Source organism: Ailuropoda melanoleuca, chromosome 2, assembly GCF_002007445.2.
Source record: "Ailuropoda melanoleuca isolate Jingjing chromosome 2, ASM200744v2, whole genome shotgun sequence".
NCBI classification, from domain to species: Eukaryota; Metazoa; Chordata; class Mammalia; order Carnivora; family Ursidae; genus Ailuropoda; species Ailuropoda melanoleuca.
Genome location: NC_048219.1, coordinates 191,458,803 through 191,473,894, shown reverse-complemented (window position 1 = coordinate 191,473,894; position 15,092 = coordinate 191,458,803). Strand labels below are relative to the sequence as shown.

Below are 15,092 nucleotides of genomic sequence, written 5' to 3'. Positions count from 1 at the left end.
AGGGGATGGGGATTAAAGAGTACCTTTATCATGATGAAAATAAAATGATACGGGACTCCTGGGTGGCTCAGTCAGTTAAGCGGATGCCGTCTGCTCAGGTCATGATCCCAGGATCCTGGGATGGAGTCCTGCATCAGGCTCCTTGCTCAGCGGGGAGCCTGCTTCTCTCTCTGCCTGCTCTGCCTGCTGCTCCCCCTACTTGTGCTTTCTCTGACAAATAAGTAGAATCTTGAAAAAGAAAAAAAAGAAAATGATAAAAAAAAAAGACTGCTCAAAACTTTAAATCAAGAAGTTTGAAAATTCACTTCAGAAACAAGTTAGGTGCTTGCTTGATGTATTATCTGAGTAAATAATAAAAGGGCATATGTGACATGGACCCATGTAAGGTACCCCTCCTATCTTTGAAAGGTCCAGAAGGATGGGTCTTGATGTCAGTTGGGACCCTGCAAGGGAAGGAGCCCTGCCCTCTCAAAGCAGCAGGACTCTCTGAAACCCACTGTGTTCTCTATGTCTGGGCCCTGTGTTCTCTGGTCAGTGGATGTGTAAGTGCTTCCTCTGTTTTGGTGCTGGTGGCAGGGGATAGAATAGTGAACAAAACAACCCATCCCTGCTTTCATGGAGCCGAGAGTTTATTGAGGAAGCCAGACCCTGAGCAAATGACCATGGTGGTGAGTGTAAGATGGTGGGTGCTACACAAGGTGGCAACGGCCCTGCCTTAGGCAGAAGACAGGAAGGCTTCCTGGATGCAGTGATGCCTCACCTGGGCCTAGCCTTCTCTTAGACTCTGAAGAGGGAAGAGATACATTAAACTTGAACAACTGAGTAAGTCCACAAAGGCCATGGGAGCTAAAGGGTGGGAGAGATAGGAGCTGAGACACAGAAAAAAAGCCAGACCATGGGGATTTCTGTAGGAGTATAGAAGAAAAACAATGTCTTTCCTCTACCCATCTTAAATTCTCTGGCAAGAGCCCTTCGATGCCCTGTAAATTAGACTACCAAAGACAGATTACCAAGAGAAAAATAAACAAGTTTATTAAAAAGTGCATCACACATACACAAGGGAGCAGCCAGTGATGAGTAACTCAAAGGAGTGGTTAGAACTTGGGCGTATTATTGCATATTAATAAAAGAACAATACATTTTTAGAGAAGTGACAAAGGAAAATGACTTTGAGTTTCTAGGGTGGGAAATTGTGGGAAGGTATGTATGGGGGGGGGAGTAATGGTAGACAAGTTTTGTCATGTGGGTTCCTCTGGTGCCATCTCCAGGCTGATAAGGGTCTGGAGTTTTCTCTGGTGATTAACTTCTCTCCTTCCCGGTATAGCCGGGAGTAGGGACACCTCTGCAAAGTTATGTCTTGCTTTTATTTTTTTTTTTTTATTTTTATTTTTTTTAAAGATTTTATTTATTTATTTGACAGAGATAGAGACAGCTAGCGAGAGAGGGAACACAAGCAGGGGGAGTGGGAGAGGAAGAAGCAGGCTCATAGAAGAGGAGCCTGATGTGGGGCTCGATCCCATAACGCCGGATCACGCCCTGAGCCGAAGGCAGACGCTTAACCGCTGTGCCACCCAGGCGCCCCTGTCTTGCTTTTAGGCAAGTAAGAGGAGGGCCAGAGTTTTTCTTGTATTGGTTTCTTAATTGCCTTCCACTCAAAATAATCTTTATGCCAATGTGGCATATTTGAGGGTGGTATATTCTACTACTCTTCTCCAGTTTTGGTTTACTAAATTGTTAAATGTTCTCATTAGACCATTTTTTTTTGTTTTTGTTTTGTTTTGTTTTGTTTTACACATAACTCACATACTGTAAAATTTACCCCTTTAAAATATATAAGTCAGGGGGCCCCTGGGTGGCTCAGTCGGTTAAGCATCTGCCTTTGGCTCAGGTCATAATCCCACGGTCCTGGGATCAAGCCTCACGTCGGGCTCTCTGCTCACTGGGGAGCCTGCTTCTCTCTCTCCCTCTGCCTGCTGCTTCCCCTTCTCGTACTCCCTCCTTCTCTCTCTCTGTCAAATGAATAAATAAATAAAACCTTTTTTAAAAAATAAAATATATAACTCAGGGGCACCTGCCTGGCTCAGTCAGTAGAGCATGCAACTCTTGATCTTAGGGTCATGAGTTCAAGCCCCACATTGGGTGTAGAGTTTACTTAATAAAAAAATATTTTTAAAGTATATAATTCAGTAGTTTTAAAACATATTCACAAAGTTGAGCAACCATCCACACAAATTCCAGAGCACTTCATCACCCCAGAAAGAAACCCTAGACTCATTAACAGTCATTCATCATCTCCCCCTTCTGCCAGACCCCCCCCCCCAACTAATCTGCTTTCTGTCTCTATGTATTTGCCTATTCTGGACTTTTCATAATCAGAATCCAAAATGTGTGCTCATTGTATCTGGCTTCTTTCATTTAGCATAATGTTTTTAAGTTCACTAAAGTTGTAGCATGTATCTGTACCCCCATTCCTTTTCATGGCTGAATAATATTCCTTGTGTGGCTATCAGTCACAAGATTGTTGAGAGGACGGTGTGTATATCTGTGATGCAAGCAAGTGCCTTCGATGCCCGGTCTCAGTGTGAGAAGCACTGTGCTTTGTATGGCATTTCAGCTGCCTGAGCTCTCCCCTCACTGGCTGTGTGACTGGGCAAATCACTTTCTTTGTGCCTCATTTTCCTCTCATAAATGGGGATAACAGTAGTAATTCTCATAGGGTTGATGAATTAAATGAGTTTATACATTGAAAGGGCTTAGAAAAGTTCCTGATATTAAAGTCCAGTTGTTCCTATGAAGAAAAATAGGCTGGCAGATGCAGAACTCCCCACTGATTAGCACATTGCCCTTTATTCCAGAATCTTCCAAATGGCTACATGGCTACTTATAAAACTTGGGATTACAACCAGGTCTGATTATAAGAGGAAATGAAGATAGCAGGTTCTATACCTTTTTTTTGGTGAAGGGGAACCAAATATGCCACCCCAAAATGTGCCACTTTGGCACGTAGATTATTTTGACCTGAAGGCAGTCAAGTCTCAGCTGACTCAATTACCTCTCCCTTAATTGTCTAAAAGAATTTTGATGGGGAGCCTGGCCCAGAGAGTTATTACCAGAGATAACTTGTTTTTTTTTTTTTAATCTGAAAGACTTACCCACATGGCAGGGCCAACATCTGCTTAGCAAATATCTGCTCTTCTCATCTTCCAGCAAATTGCCCTCCTCCCCTTTGAAGTCCCCAGCCCCATCTCTTTGCTCAGTTCAGGATGGCATGTGAGCCTCAATGGCCTGACTGCCTTTGGGTCTCATATTTTGATGCCCCTCAAGCCCCGCCCCCGTACGTACAAAATAAAATTTATTTTTCTCCTATTAATCTGTTTTATGTCAATTGAAGTATTTGAGCAGCCAAAGAACTAGAAAGAAAGAAGGAAAAATGTCCCACCCCAACAGTTTGGCGACCTGCAAAGGGACCTTCACTGGCTGGACACTCTGCTCCCTCCTGGGCTGCTGCCGCTGAGAGAGCCGCAGAAGGTAAGAATTCTTACCAGATCAGTCTCCTGGATCTCCACTTGGAGGATCCAGGGGAAGCGAGCGTGGTGAGAGTCCTCTTTGCTTTTCCTAACTTCAGCTTAGCGGGAGACAGTCTTTGCGTGAAGTATTTCCTTGAGTATGGCGACTCTGGTGAAGATGTGGCATGACTGCTCTTGCATCTGTGGATCCCTTTTCTCTCAGAGGTATTGTTTCCTTTGGTCTCTGTCTTCTGTGTCCTTTGTCATGAGAAGGAGAATCATAGCCCCTATGAGCTTTTTCCTTTCGTCCTGTTCCATGTCTCGAGAGCTTGGCTTTGTGACCAGGGAGAATATTCTCACTGGAAGATGCATGTACCAGCACGCCTTGGCATACAGCCGAATAGGTTCCAGAGCTGAAAAGCAGCCCTGGGTTTGTCTGACTGAGCCAGCTCTCAGGGGAGCTTGTCTTGAGGAGTTCCGGTCCATAAGTGTACCTTGTTGGGGATGGGGATGGTGAAGTCCCATACCAGTAGCTCCTGACTGGTGTCACAGATGGCAGGTCTGTGACTGGAGGTGTCTCACATTCTCGTGGGAGACCAGAGCCACCATTTCTACTGCACCGTTCTTACTGCCTGTGACACTGAAGGTCTTTGCTTTCTTAGGCTAATTATGGGAGTGAACTTTCTTGGATCTTGTGAGGATTGAATCCTCTGCACCCTCTTTTAGGATGCCTCTTGCATCCCTGGTTAAACCATAAAAAGATTTAACTGGTTTGAGTCACTATTGAGATCTCATAAGATCCTATTTGTCAATGGCCAGATAATGGATCCTCTTAATTGGCTGTATTTGAAAGGGAAAATTTGAGAGAGCTCTCATCTAACAATTGTCTTATTGGCACCTATGGAAAAAACAATTTTTTTTTCTTATGGAAAAAACAGTTAAAAAGAGGACACCAAGGGGTGCCTGGGTGGCACGGCAGTTAAGCATCTGCCTTCGGCTCAGGGCGTGATCCCGGCGTTATGGGATCGAGCCCCACATCAGGCTCCTCCGCTATGAGCCTGCTTCTTCCTCTCCCACTCCCCCTGCTTGTGTTCCCTCTCTCTTTGGCTGTCTCTATCTCTGTCGAATAAACTTAAAAAAAAAAAAAAAAAAAGGACACCAAGGAAAAATAATGGCTAGCCTCAGGGACTCCCTTAGTGAGATGAAAGAACAGAAATTAGACTTAGAACAAAAATTAAAGTCCACATTCAACGTAAATTCCCCTTCTCAAAAAACTTGCCCCATCTGCTTGTTTTAGCTTCCCTTTCCTTTGAGATTTACAGAGAGCGTTCTGACTTGATCTCTAGGCCCAGGGTATTGGTTACCTATGGAAATGCTGAGGGCCAGGAAGTGAATTTAGCAGAAGAATGGGAGTGGGGGAGTGGGGAGGGGAGGCAGGATATAGGGCTCACTTTGCTCTTTCTTACAACTTTTCCTACTCTCCAGGGCTCTGTAATCTGGCTCTGCCAGCCTTAGATCTTCCTATGCAGTGTCTTTTGTGGAAATATCCTGGATCCTGACCACAAAGAATGCATGCAAACAGAGACAGCTGCAGAACTTCTAAATGATAAAATCCTTCTCCCTCCACTTCCGGAATATCCTACTAAATTTAAAAAAGAGTTAGAAAGATTACTTGCCATTCAAAACCCCACTCACGGGGACCTTGATTAGCTGCTAAGGGGTGTTCTTTCCACCTGTGATTATACCGTAGTTAACAGACAAGCCAGTTGGCTCCCTGAAGAAAACCTCCCCCTCTTGGAGTAAACAAATGACCAGAATTTCTCCTAGGAGCTCCTATAAATGACGTTCAGGGACTGACAGAAGCAACAGTAAAGGTTTTTACCCCTAAGGTGAATTGGCCAGAGGTTGAATTGTGCACACAGAAAGAAAGCCTTTGGTAAAGTACTTTATACAGACTTTACAAAGGCATATTGCGTTAAACCCTGGCGCTCTAGAACACAGAAATCTTTCAATTGCCATCTTAGTTGGACATCTCTCTGATAAAAAGCAAATTTAAGATAATGTAGTTGGGTGGATCAGCACGTCAATATCATTTAGGCTTCATCCCAATTCTTTGAGAAATTAAAAGTGACTGTCCTGGGGCGCCTGGTGGCTCAGTTGGTTAAGGGTCTTTCCTTTGGCTCAGGTCATGATCTCAGGGTCTTGCAATCAAGTTCTGCATTGCATCAGGCTCCCTGCTCAGTGGGGAGTCTGCTTCTCCCTCTGACCCTCCCCCCACTGGTGGGGACTTTCTCTCTCTGAAATAAATAAAAATCTAAAAAAAAAAAAAAAAAAAAAAAANAACTGTCCTTTTCTTACAAATCTTTGTAAAACCAGAAATGCAGCTCTAGAAACAATTCAAAGTCCACCTATCATTACCATCCCCCAAAGGTCTCCTATTCATCTCAAAATGCTTGCAGATATTATAAAAGATTGTGATATTGGAGACAGAATTGTCCTCCACTTAAGAAAAAGAAGGAAAACTGGGTACCTGGATGGCTCAGTCAGTTAAGCGTCAGCCTTTGGCTCAGGTCATGATCCTGAAGTCCTGGGTTGGAGTCCTGCATGGGGCTCCCTGCTCAGTGGGGGGTTTGCTTCTTCCTCTACCCCTTCGCCCTGCTCTTGATCTCTCTCTCTCTCATGCTCTCTCTCTCTCAAATAAATAAATAAAACCTTAAAAAAAAAAAAGGAAGGAAAATTTAAATAATTTCTCTAGACCTTTGGTAAGAGGGAAATATACTCCAAACTTCTTGGAGAAAACTTGGATATTTTCGCTATGCCTATGTGGTATAGATTTTCTATTCCATCTTCTCTAGGACCTGATAACCAGTTTTTTGAAATGCAAACTTTAGAGAGAGGTTTTTGGGTTTTTGTTTTGTTTTTAAAGATTTTATTTATTTATTTGACGGAGACAGAGACAGCCAGCGAGAGAGGGAACACAAGCAGGGGGAGTGGGAGAGGAAGAAGCAGGCTCATAGCGGAGGAGCCTGATGTGGGGCTCGATCCCATAACGCCGGGATCACGCCCTGAGCCGAAGGCAGATGCTTAACTGCTGTGCCACCCAGGCACCCCTGTTTTGTTTTGTTTTTAAGATTTTTATTTTTTAAGCTCTACATTTAACACGGAGCTCAAACTCATGACCCCAAGATCAAGAGTCACATGCTCTACCAACTGAGCCAGCCAGGTGTTCCAGAGAGGTTTCCTATCAAAAGGATAAAAAAGGAACTATTTGTAAATTAGGCTAATGAAATGTCTTAAATGTCCTCTTCACAAATATTAGTTAAAAGCCTTAGCCATGGCACCTGCTGGCTCGGTTAGTAGAATATGCGATTCTTGATCTTGGGGTTGTGAGTTTGAGCCCCATGTTGGATGAAGAGATTACTTAAAAAAAAAAAATTAAAGAAAAAAGCTTTACCCATATGAACAGGTGAACTTATTTCAACAGCCAAAACAAAATTTGGATCTAACTGTTCTTTCATTAACCAGTGAGTTTTGTAATTATCATACCTGACTCATGGCTAAAATTTTAGAATGAAAGCTGTACTGTCTCTGTATTTGTCTGTGTGTGTGTGTCTATATTTGTATGTTGCAGATGTGTGATATTTTTCTACTTCCTGATGGTATTGCCAATATTAATTTGCAAAAGAGATCTATTCAATTTGTTTAAAATAAGCACTTATATGAACTAAGTGTTCCTAAACCCTCAGAAATATAATAGAAACAAATTCAAATGTTTTTTAAGTTCACATGATCTGGGAAAATATTCAGTAACTGAAGCTAGTTTAAATTGATTGGTTTAGGGGCGCCTGGGTGGCACAGCGGTTAAGCGTCTGCCTTCGGCTCAGGGCGTGATCCCGGTGTTATGGGATCGAGCCCCACGTCAGGCTCCTCCGCTGCGAGCCTGCTTCTTCCTTTCCCACTCCCCCTGCTTGTGTTCCCTCTCTCGCTGGCTGTCTCTATCTCTGTCAAATAAACAAATAAAATCTTAAAAAAAAAAATAAATTGATTGGTTTAATTAAAATAGACACGTCTTCAGGGGCACTGGGGTGGCTCAGTCAGTTTGAGCGGCCAACGTTTGATTTTGGCTCAGGTCATGATCTCAGGGCCCTGGGATCCAGCTCTGGGCTAAGCAGGGAGTCTGCTTGAGATTCTCTCTCTCCCTCTCCTTCTGCCCCTCTCCTTGATCATGCTCTCTCTCTCTCTTTCAAATAAATAAGTCTTAAAAAAAAATAGACACATCTTCATAATTAAATATAATGCAGACATACAGCTTTTATTCTACCTAGGTTTACTAGTCAAAAAAATTCAAGCTTTCTCTGTTACAAAATTTGTCAGCGAAAAAAATAGCTTGGGAGGGTGGCTGACTCTATCTAACGTCTCACAAAGTTCTTGTGAGTAGTCTAAGCATAATCGTTGGGAACCAGTAACTGAGATAGATGTAATTGGAATAAGAACTTTTAGGTGAACTTTTCAGCCATAATTAGGTTCTATGGTGTGTATACTTAAAAATACCTTCCAAAATCAGGGACATTTGGGTGGCACAGTTGGTTGAGCGTCCAACACTTGGTTTTAGCTCAGGTGGTGAGGTCAAGCCCTGCACTGGACTCAGTGCAGAGTCTGCCTGAGATTCTCTCTCCCTCACCCTCTGCCCCTCCTTCTTGTGCTCTCTCTCTAAAATAAGTAAATAAGTCTTAAAAAAACCCAAACCTTCCAAAATCACTTGATAACTTCCACCATTAGAGTTTTACTAAATTAAATGACGGAAATTAATTGAATATCTAGATCATTTCCAAGTAAGGTAAAATCTTAAAACATTAATTACTGAACACGGGTTTATCTCCATTTTGCTTCTTATTACAGAGAAACTAAAAGATATTTGGATGTGTTTGTACTACATTGGAAAACTGTACTATAAAAGTACAGAAATTATGAAATGAAATTATGAAATTATGAAATATGAAATAATTATGAAATAATTATGAAATTATGAAATGTATTTATAAATTTGCCAGTCTAAATGCTAGTATAACAATTTACATCTTAGTTTTCACTAGAAATTCATGTTTCTAGTTATTAAGAATTCCAATAAATGACACTAAAGCTATGAGAAATAGGGGTGCCTGACTGGTACAGTTGGTGGAGCGTGAGACTCTTGATCTTGGAGTCATGAGTTTGAGCCCCGCATTGGGTGTAGATATGATTTAAAAATTTAAAAAATCTTAAAAAAAAAAAAGAAAAAAGAAAAGAAAAAGAAACTACGGGGGCTCCTGGGTGGCTCAGTTGCTTAAGCATCTGCCTTCAGCTTAGGTCATGATCCTGGGATTGAGCCCTGTATGGGTCTCCCTGTTCAGGGGGGAGTCTGCTTCTCCCTCTCCCTCTGCTCATCCTCTCTCTCTCTCTCTCTCTCTCAAAAATAAATAAAATCTTTAAAAAAAAAAACTACGAGAAATAATAAGGGAAATAACTCTCTATGCAAGGAAAGTAAGATGTGGTTTTGGTAAGAAAAGGTATGAGGGGCACCTGGGTGGCTCAGTTGTTAAGCATCTACCTTTGGCTCAGGTCATGATCTCAGGATCCTGGGATTGAGCCCCGCATTGGGCTCCCTGCTTAGTGGGAGGCCTGCTTCTCCGTCTTCCACTCCCCCTGCTTGTGTTCCTTCTCTCTCTGTCTCTCTCTCTGTTCAATAAATGAATAAAATCTTAAAAAAAAAAAAAAAGAGGTATGAGACAGGAAGATGCATTTTGTCAAGGGAAAAAAAAGTAAATTTGTCCTAAAGTAAAACTGGTTATTTCAGAATGGGAAAGAGGAATAAAGGACAAAATGGTATAGAAAGTTGGGAAGAGAGAGAGAAAGAGAAGAGGAGAGAGAATTTTACCTTGGGTAATCAAGCTGGCTAAAATTGAATTATTATTATAAGGGTTTTAAAAATAAACTTTAATGTCAATAGTGTACTTACGTAAAATGAATTTAGTTTTCTTTTATTTACTGAAAAGTTTTCCTGAACTATTTATTGGTCTGCTCTTGATCATAAGAGATTGTAAAAGGTTTTTCTTTACCTTTAAAAAAATATATTTCATTTATTTATTAGAGAGAGAGTGAGAGAGCAAGAGAGGGAGCATGAGGTGGGGAGGAGCAGAGGGAGAAGGAGCAGCAGACTCCCTACTGAGCAGGGAGCCCGTGCAGGGCTTGATCCCAGGACCCCAGCCAGGATCATGACCTGGGTGGAAGGCAGATGCCCAACCACTGAGTCACCCAGGCGCCCCTCTCATTAGATCTTTAACCATGGTCATTTGTATACCTTTGTCATTTACAGAGAGTTCCTGTTTTATTCTGATGCTTTTGCAAAAGTGTTCTTGCAAAAGTGCTTCATCTTCAAGGAAATTCATGGAAAGGACTTAGACAAAGATAGGTTTCTGATTAACTTTAAGATCATAAGACTGAACTGGGTAAGAATTTCTAGACCTAATGGAAAAACTGAATTCAAGCAGAACAAAAATTAGCATGGGACTGAGTGAACTGAGGAGGATGATTATAATTTTTTATGACTTTCTATTTGAAATATTGCTGGTTCTTTAATGTCTTGTTTTTCCAGATTTAAGGAAACTTTTTTCTCTTTTTTCTTAAGTTAACTATGACTTACAGCAATTTGGTAAAGTGTACCTTTGTAAACAAAGTTGAAACATCTACTTTTTCTCCCTGCCTGATCCTTCCAGAATTGGGAAACTTAGCGAATATTCTTTATGACAGTATGTTTATTTGCTTGAGTTCAGTAAGAATCTATTCTCCTTGTAACAGGCATAATTGGAAACATTGGATATATTACCAAGGCTTTCACTGGAATGTCATATTTGGGAATAAAATGCATCGATTCAGATATAATCAAATGGCTTTAAGGAGCTAATGTTGACTTTATAGAGCCAACAAAGGCCCTTGGAAAAATTGGCCTTGTACCTGGCTTACAGGGGTTTAACCAGGTAAGTAAAGAAGGTCACTTTCTTTTTTTTTTTCTTTCTTTTTTTTTTTTTTTTAAAGGTTTTATTTATTCATTTGACAGAGAGAGAGACAGCCAGCGAGAGAGGGAATACAAGCAGGGGTAGTGGGAAAGGATACTTTGGGGACCTCAGGAAAAGAAGAATTTGCCCAAATCTATATATATTGCAGGCAAAGTTTGATGGTGGCTTCTTAGCCTTGAGAAGCTTTTAAAAGTCCAATATGTGATTCCTTATGAAAAGTTCCAGCTGGGGCACCTGGGTGGCTCAGTTGGTTGGGCATCTGCCTTCTGCTCAGGTCATGATCCCAGGGTCCTGGGATTGAGCCCCAGTTTGGGCTCCCTGCTCAGCAAGGAGTCTGCTTCTCCCTCTCCCTCTGCCCCTACCCCGTGCTTATTCTCTATCTCAAATAAATAAATAAAATCTTAAGAAGAAAAAGAAAGAAAGAAAGAAAAGGAAAGGAAAGGAAAGAAAAGAAAAGAAAAGAAAAAAGTTCCAGCAAAGAAGAGAGAGCCTATATGGTCAATCATTATTCTTGGCTGTACTTAAGTAAATAATAGGGCCAAGTTATTCAAACTGGACTTAATTTGCAAACAAATTACTGTGGTTGTCTTTGGTAGAAATGGGTGTGACTCTAGAAAGAAAATGTTTCAATGGAAACTATAGTACACCCTTGTGGATATCAGATTTTAGCCCTGCTAATTGTCTTTCAGGTTTTGTTTCTACCTGTAAACTGTCCTGGGTCCTGAATTCTAGTTTCCCCTAGTATTAGGCTACAGCTATTCAAACTAACATTTCCAGTTTTCTGACTGTTAATGTACATGAGGAATTGAGGAATAATTTTTCTACTTTTTTTTTTAAGATTTTATTTTTAAGTAATCTCTACACCTGACAGGGAGCTCGAACCCTTGGCCCCAAGATCAAGAGTCTCACTCTCTACCAACTGAGCCAGCCAAGCACCCTACATAATCTTCTACTTTTTTGACCCTTCTGACTTGGAATCATTGAGAACTGAAACTGTTCTTTCCCCAAAGCCGTACAAGCAAGCTAAAGCTGGACAACTTGATATAAACTTCAAAGAAATCACCACCACAGCTCATGTACAGACGATCTTTATGCCTTCATGGCACTCAGAAAGATCAGCAGAGACATTCAGACTGCCAACCAGAAATCTATCAGGTTGCCACTGCCCTTTCTCACTCCATCTGAAGAAGTTTGGAGCCAGATATCTAGAAATCTTCTCAACTGGATGCCTTCAGAACTCAGAAACTGGGAGTATAATCTTCTCCAATCATTAACCATTGTTTTTCTTTTGTTTCCGTAGAAATGCCTCTTATTAAATATCTGACTGCTTGCACAATAGACCTAACTTTGGGAGTCCACCTGCATTTTCACCTCCTAAAATGAGACACAAGACACAACTGTTTAATTGAACTGGCCTATTCTCTGGACTAAGAGACCGGTTCAGTGAGATAGGGCGATTTACCAACTCAACTTATGAACTATGAGGTTTCTTGGGAAAGTTTCAAAAATGGGATTGAAGGGAACAGAATATGCTACCCCAAAATTGCCACTTTGGCATGTAGATTATTTTGATCTGAAGGCAATCAAGTCTCAGCAAACTCAAGGAAAGCTTTTACCTCTTCCTTAATTGCCTAAAAGAAACTTAGATGGGGACCCTGGCCCAGAAAGAAAGTTATTACCAGAGATAATTTTTTTTTTTTTTAATCTGAAAGACTTACCCACAGGGCAGCGCCGAGGGCCAACATCTGCCTGGGAAACATCTGCTCTTCTCATCTTCCTGGAAATTGCCCTCCTCCCCTTTGAAGCCCCCAGCCCCATCTCTTTGCTCAGTTCAGGATGGCATGTGAACCTCAATGGCCTGGGTCTCATATTGGGTCTCATATTTTTGGGTCTCATATTTTTGGGTCTCATATTTTTATGGAGCTCCTATACGTACAAAATTAAATTTGCTTTTATTTCCTGTTATCTGTCTTATGTTAATTTAATTATTAGACTAGCCAAAGAACTTAGAAGGGAAGATGGAAAATTATTCTGCCCTCACACAGGCATTTAGGATTTTGTAGTTGTTCAGACTTTCAAATTTGTTTTTAGTGATAACGAACCAAGGGACTTTTTCCTATATGTACTTCTAAGGTCATCTACTTTGAGAACAAACTGCTTTATTTATTTATTTTTTAAGATTGTATTTTATTTTTTTAAGTAATTGCTACACCCAACATGGGGCTTGATCTTACAACCCTGAAATGAAGTTTCATGCTCTACTGACTGAGCCAGCCAGGCACCCCAGAGAAGAAACTGTCTTGTTTCTATTTAATTAATTAGAGAGAGTGTGTGTGAGTGTGGGGGTGCGAGTGTGCGGGCAGAGGGAGAGGGAGAGAGAGTCCTAAGCAGACTCAGCTGATCTTGGAGCCTGATGGGAGGGCTTGATCACACGACCCTGAGATCACGACCCAAGCCAAAACCGAGAGTTGGATGCTTAACCACTGAGCCACCCAGGCGCTAAATTTTGAAGAAATGATAATGAATTTTCAACATACAAAAAAGTAGAATAGAATTCCTCATGTACATTCAACAACATTTATTCCCACTTTTCTATTCTTGACAGATGGTTTTTGTTCCACAAGTGGATAGGGGAGGCACACCCAATAGGTAGTTACCATCTTGCAAGGATCTGGGGAAACTGGTTTCATGGGCAGGTTGAGAAATGTATGCTTGCCTAGGCAGCTAGGACACTTCAGGGAAGGGAAGCGTGGGGAGGGAGGGCTGTGCTCCACCCCCGTTCCCCACCTGGCCACTCTGTGGGGCTTGGTGTGGGATGCGAAGGCTCACTCTGGGAAGCTGATACTAGTGTCATGATGAAGTTGTCTCCCAACACAATGACACCGGTGTTCATCGAGAACAGGGCATGCGGAGGTCAAGCTCAGACGTGTGGCGCCAGGCATTGTGCGGCAACCACATTTTTTTTTTAAGTTTCTATTTATTTATTTGTCAGAGCACAAGCAGAGGAGCGGCGGGCAGAGGGAGAAGCAGGGTCCCCACTAAGCTGGGAGCCCTATGCGGGACTAGATCCCAGGACCCAGGGATCATGACCTGAGCGAAGGCAGACTTTTAACTGACTGAGCTGCCCAGGCGCCCCGGCAACCAAATTTTAACAGACACCGACAGGCTGTGGATCCAAAGGAGTAAGTTCAGGAGGTTAAAGGGTCTCTAGGTCAAGTACTCTAGACCCTCCCTATTCAAGTGAGGCTGTGGGCCAGGGAGTTGATTCGAAATGCAGAGTCTTGGGCCCCACCCCAGAACCACTGCTCTGAAGCGCTCAAAGTGCGGCCTGTTGGAGGGAAGATTACCCCAAATTTGGAATCTCAGCAATTCTGGGTTGGCAAGCAGCTGGTCCAGCCCTTACCAGAAAATGCATAAATTCCTTTGGCAAGACCCTGGGGAAGGAGTCTCCAGAAATTCCAGCATCACGTCCATTCACAGGCAGTTCCTCAGCAAGGCAACACCTCTTTCAGTCGTCGGTAAAACACTGGTGGAAGGGCGGGCTGTGGGCATGACAAGGGGAATCTTAACTGAAGATCCCACTGAGAACATCACCTTTCTGTTGCTCTGTTGTAAATTTCAAGCCCTGCAGCTAAAGTTTAAGGAAAACTTTTCCTGTGTTAATTATAAACCCATTTTCAGCCCATGTTCAGTGGGCCAACTAGTATTTGAAAAAAAAAGAAATTATTTGAAAAAGACTTCCTTGATCATTTTTTTTTAAAGTCCAGTGGTAGTACATGCTTGTCATTAAATTATTTTGAAAAATGCTGTTGCCTCTACAAATAAAATGCAGAAGGCTGTGTCTCATCTCCCCCTGCTCCTGCTACCCCCAAGGTACCCTTAGCAGTTCACTTTGTATCCTTGCAGATCTCTTTCTTTGCATTTAAAAACACTACACCCACAAACACACACGCACATACAAACACACACACCCTTCCTGTAATCTTTCCACCTTAATCTCTTTCTCAGCCTTTTGCACTTCCTTTTTTTTTTTATAGGGTATAAAAATTTATTACATGTACAGAATATGACCACTAACGAATGCAGACAGGCTAGGACACAGTGATACTGGATGGAAGTTGGCTAGCTCTTTGGAAGGTGAGTGGGTTTGGGTGGCACAGTCAGTTAAGCATCTGACTCTTGGATTCAGCTCAGGTGGTGAACTCAGGTTGTGGGATCGAGCCCCATGTTAGGTTCTGTGCTCAGCACGGAGTCTGCTTGGGTTTCTCTCTCCCTCTACCCCTCCCTGTGCTTCGCACATGTGCTCTATCCCTCTCTCTCTCTCTCAAATAAGTAAATTTTTAAAAATCTCTATGTGTAACTCATTAATCCTCAGAGCCAACCCATGAAGTACTGTTACTATCCCCATTCTACAGAGGAGGAAACAGATACAGAGAGGTGGAGATGCTTGTCTGAGGTCTCCCAATTAGTGATCAGCTAAGCTGGGGTGTGAACCCAAGCAGCCTGGTTCCCAAGTCTGCACTCAGGACACCCC

The 15,092-nt window shown here is 42.2% G+C and overlaps 2 long non-coding RNA genes across 5 annotated transcripts in view; one reads left to right on the top strand and one right to left on the bottom strand.

Annotated features, from left to right (window-relative positions):
- The window catches only part of LOC117801156, a 35,608-nt gene extending 31,947 nt beyond the window's left edge, over nucleotides 1-3,661 (bottom strand). Inside the window, exon 1 of the long non-coding RNA XR_004623667.1 lies at nucleotides 3,543-3,661. This is a non-coding gene — a long non-coding RNA (uncharacterized LOC117801156). The remainder of the gene's footprint in view (nucleotides 1-3,542) is intronic.
- LOC117801155 overlaps nucleotides 1-12,747 on the top strand; it is a 19,615-nt gene extending 6,868 nt beyond the window's left edge. For 3 of the 4 annotated variants that reach the window (XR_004623666.1, XR_004623664.1, XR_004623665.1), the window contains exons 2-4: nucleotides 3,392-3,528; nucleotides 10,341-10,519; nucleotides 11,397-12,747. This is a non-coding gene — a long non-coding RNA (uncharacterized LOC117801155). Of the gene's footprint in view, nucleotides 1-2,146; nucleotides 3,529-10,340; nucleotides 10,520-11,396 lie in introns of those variants that run through there. The other variant, XR_004623663.1, reaches the window with a different exon arrangement.
- The last annotated feature ends 2,345 nt before the right edge of the window (nucleotides 12,748-15,092 follow it).